Here is a 4539-nt window from a genome sequence, read left to right as displayed (position 1 = left end):
GTAAGATTAACTACTCCCCCATTTTTGTTACAAAGCTTCTACCTTTACAGTTGTGACAGTCATAATTTGTCATAACAATTACTCACTATTGAATCATAAGAATCTTATCCCCATCTCTTTTACCAGACCCATATAGACAAGATGAAAACTATTCAGTGGGGACTCTTTCTTCCTCCACACACTGTTAAACTAAACTCCCTTCGTGCCTTTATCACCTCCTCATTTTAGGTTGTCAATGCCTAAGTTGCCCATCCCTATCTACCCTGTGTACAGAGGGGATAGCACTGATACCTGATGTGAAGACTCGTTCCCTCTCAGTTGGTATTTTGAGTTACTACATCCATAAAGATAGGTCAAGTTTATCAAATTGTTTGCTACATCATTTATATTCATATTAGCAAACTAAAAAATACGTTGCTTGGATTCCCACTTTCTATTTTAATCTGTTAGCCAGGACTTTTCATGATGCATTCTCAGACTTCATGTCCAATTTTATCTAAGCCACACATTCATTTTATCTGATGGCCACAAACCCTTAGATTATTCTCTTCTCTGAAACACTCTCCAGACTTCATCCACATGTCCAGCTGTCCTCTACTCCTGAAAGTCTTTTCCTTTAACTTGTGCCTGTTATACAAGTGGACTTTAAAAGAAAGAAAAAAAAAAATGGAATAAATTTAAACCAAAGATCATAGAATTCTTCCATAAACTTTCTGAAGTCCCTTCATATAGTTCCAAACTTCCCCCAAGTCTGACCCAAACTCCTTCTTTCCCTAGTTGGAAGCATCGTCTCCCTCCTTTATTTTCCCTAACAAACTTTGTCATACTTGTATTATAGCACTTTTCAGTCTTTCTTACATTAGGATCACTCTGACCTGTCTTCCCTGTGGGATTTTGAGCCCTGAGATAGCTCTGATTCTTCCTAACTCATCTTTATAACTCCATGATTCTCAGTGCACTGGTGGCTGAATTGGTTTAGAATTAAAATATTTTGTCTAAACTAAAAATGAAGAGCATGGTGCTGATGAGGAATTATCAAGGTGTAGAGAGTCCTGGTGTGGCACTGCGTGTTGGTGGGCTGGACTACAAGGTCAGTTTGAACTATAAGGTCGGCAGTTCAAACTCACCAGCCAGCTCCTCAGAAACCCTATACAGGGTCACTATGAGTTGAAACTGACTCTACAGCACTTAACAACAACAAACCCTATTGGGTTAATGTGGGTTAATGCACTAGACTGAAAAGTCAGTTTGAACCGAAAGGTCAGTGGTTCAAACTCACCAGCCAGTCCTCGGAAACCCTATACAGGCTGGCTATGGGTTGGAACCAATTTGACAGCACTTAACACCACCACCAACAACAACAAACTCTGTTAAATAAAAGAAAAAGAAAAAACTAATGAAGACAAGTTTATACCCCTAACATGTCTGTGTCTCAATCTCATCAGTCCTCCAGCAAATATAAAATTTTCTAGGAAGCCCCTATAATTTCTCCACACATGCAAAGCCATATTCACAGGGGAGACTGGTGAGAGAGTTTCACTTGCTCAAGCTTAATTCATCATCACTGCTATAAACACAACTCAAAGTACATGCCCTGCAGACAGTAGGTCAATAACATCAACACTCGTGAAGGATGGCTCTACCAAAGGACAAATTGAATGGAAAAACACAAAAGCAAATTTTTAACTAATCCAGTGCCAGATTCTGAGCCAGCCCTAGAATACGATCCCTTAAAGGCTAGAAGGCCTTAAATGAGAGAGGTTAGGAAGAGAATTGAAACTCTGAGGGACTAAGACAAAGAAGAACATACTACCATCTCCTGGTCCCCAGTCAGCATCTCTCCACAAAATGATGAGTTTCCTTTATGTTTTGATTTAAGCTGCAACTTCTCAATCCTATTCTTGGCCACACACTGTTGGTTGACCTCTCCTTCCTTGGCTAACACCATGAGATGTGGTGCCTTCTCAATTTTCTGATGTAAGTTATTAATCCTATCTCTGATAGGAAGACATGGACAGATAGCCCTGACTCCAAATCCCTGAATTCTCAACAACTTAACAGCCTAGAGGAGAAAACAGATTGGGGAAGATGCATCTATATAGAAGACTGTGAAAATCAGTATTTTCCTAATGTGGATTCTTGTATCTACTTCTCTATATAATCAACTGTGGTGGCTACAGTCATAGAAAATGGGAAGATCTGAAAATGTTGGGTCATATGTCTGCAAAAGAAATAAGACAAATATTGACCAAATTCCTACTATTGGATAACGTTATGTTAACACCAGCCAATTCCTTGAATTTGTAGTCATCAGTCACTGTGGATTACGCCTGAGAAGTCTTGGTGTGGTGCTGTAGGAGAAGCAATGGACTTCTAGCCACAAGATTGGAGGTTCAAACCCACCAACTGCTCCTTGAAAAATCTAAACCCAGACCTCAACCTTCATTGAAAGTTCTAATGACAACTTAAGATAACTTTATCTCATATTTTTCCTAATGTCCATCTTACTCCATAGTAATCCTTTTAATGTGTAATTACTGATACCACCACCATGACTAATTGTAACAGTCAATTCAGATTGTATGTTAGAGTAGAACTGTGCTCCATGGGTCTTTTTATTTTCTTTTAAGAAGCTAACAGGTCTTTATTAAACACCTGCAGAGTTATCGGAAAGAGGTCATGATGCTAGAAACACAGTCAAACTCAATCTTCTCCACAATATTCTTGGGCTTGATGCTCTCTTCCTGGCTGCAAATGAAGATCTGGCCTGACTCGTTGGCGTTGCTAATCCACACCTTCAGCTGACTGGCTGTCAGATCCAGTGGCATCTAAGCCAGCAGACAAAGGTCTATGTGCTGGTACATGATAACCATGCCATGGCAGATTAATTTCCAGACAGAGTCTTCACAGCAACTAATACCTTCCAAGAGGTCCATTTTTTCATCCAAGGCATACCAGAAGGTCTGGAAATGGCAGGTCTCCAGCAGGTCTCCAAGGTACAAAATCTGTCATATAAGCCGCTCTTCTTGACGTGCTTGATCATAAGCTTGCATAGGGTGAAGTCACTGTGAGGCAAGTTGGTGAGGGCCTTCAGCAGGCTCTGGGCAGTGACTGTGGTCTGAAAGAAGGCTGGCTTGAACTGCTACAGCTTTAGGACAATGAGGTTGGCTTCCAGGTCATAGGCATTCTCCATGGCCTGTGTCTCCTCATAACGCTTCAGGGTGGCCAGGTTGTCAAGATTATACCTGTAGATCCAAAATTATGAAAGCCATCAATGAAAAAATAGGGACAAATGTGAGGACACTAATTCAGGGACTACACAGGCTACCAAACATTTTGAAAACTACACAAACAATAGTGGACAAAATAGATGATTGGGACATACTAAAAATTAAAAACTTATGTGCACCAAAAGACTTCACCAAAAGAGTAAAAAGGGAACCCACAGAATGGGAAAAATCTTTTGCAACAATGACATATCAGACAAGGGACTCAATTCTAAATTATATAGGAAACTACAACATCTATACAAGAAAAAGACAAATAACCCAATTTAAAAAATGGGCACAGGACATGAACAGACACTTCACCAAGGAGGAGATCCGGGGAGCCAACAAACATATGACGAAATGTTCACGATCACTAGCAATTGCTGTTGTTCTTAGGTGCCATCAAGTCAGTACCGACTTGTAGCAACCTTATGCACAGCAGAATGAAACACTATCCGATCCTGGGCCAATCTCACAACTGTTGCCACGCTTGAGTCCATCGATACTGCCACTTGGCCAGTCCATCTTGTTGGGGTTCTTCCTCCTTTCTCTGCCCCTCCACCTTACCAAACATGATATCCTTCTCCAGCGACTGGTCCCTCCTGACAATATGTCTGAATAAGAAGAGACAAAGTTTGGCCATCTTGGTCTCCAAGAAGCACTCTGGCTGCACTTCTTCCAAAACGGATCTGTTGTTCTTTTGGCAACCCATGGCACTTTCAATATTCTCCTCCAACACCATAACTCAAAAGCATCAATTCTTCTACAGTTTTTCTTATTCGCTGTCCAGCTTTCGCATGCAAATGAGGCTATTGAAAATACCATGGCTTGGGTCAGGCACACCTTAGTCTTCAAGCTGACATCTTTGCTCTTCAACACTTTAAAAAGGTCTTGAGCAGCAAATTTGCCTAATGCAATACATTGTTTGATTTCAGGACTGCTGCTTCCATGAGAGTTGATAGCTGATCCAAGAAAAATGAAGTCCTTGACAACTCGAATCTCTTCTTTGGTGATAAGAACGTTGTTTATTGCTCCAGTGGTGATGATTTTTGTTTTCTTTACATTGAGAGGTAATCCATACCAAAGGCTGTGCTCTTTGGTCTTCATCAGTAAATGTTTTAAGTCCTCTTCACTTTCAGCAAGCAAGGCTATATCATCTGCATATCGCAGGTTGTTAATAAGTCTTGTCCAGTCCTGATGCCCCATTTTTCTTCATATAACCCAGTTTCTCAGATGATTTGCTAATCATACAGGTTGAATAAGTATGGTG

General features: G+C 40.6%; 1 pseudogene; it reads right to left on the bottom strand.

Moving 5' to 3' along the window:
* Positions 1-2663: 2663 nt before the first annotated feature.
* The window catches only part of LOC102837900, an 8156-nt pseudogene continuing 6280 nt past the window's right edge, over positions 2664-4539 (bottom strand).

This window comes from Chrysochloris asiatica, unplaced genomic scaffold (assembly GCF_000296735.1).
Source record: "Chrysochloris asiatica unplaced genomic scaffold, ChrAsi1.0 scaffold00015, whole genome shotgun sequence".
NCBI classification, from domain to species: domain Eukaryota; kingdom Metazoa; phylum Chordata; class Mammalia; order Afrosoricida; family Chrysochloridae; genus Chrysochloris; species Chrysochloris asiatica.
The sequence above is the reverse complement of the archived record's forward strand: the minus strand, read 5'-3'. Positions and strand labels throughout refer to the sequence as shown.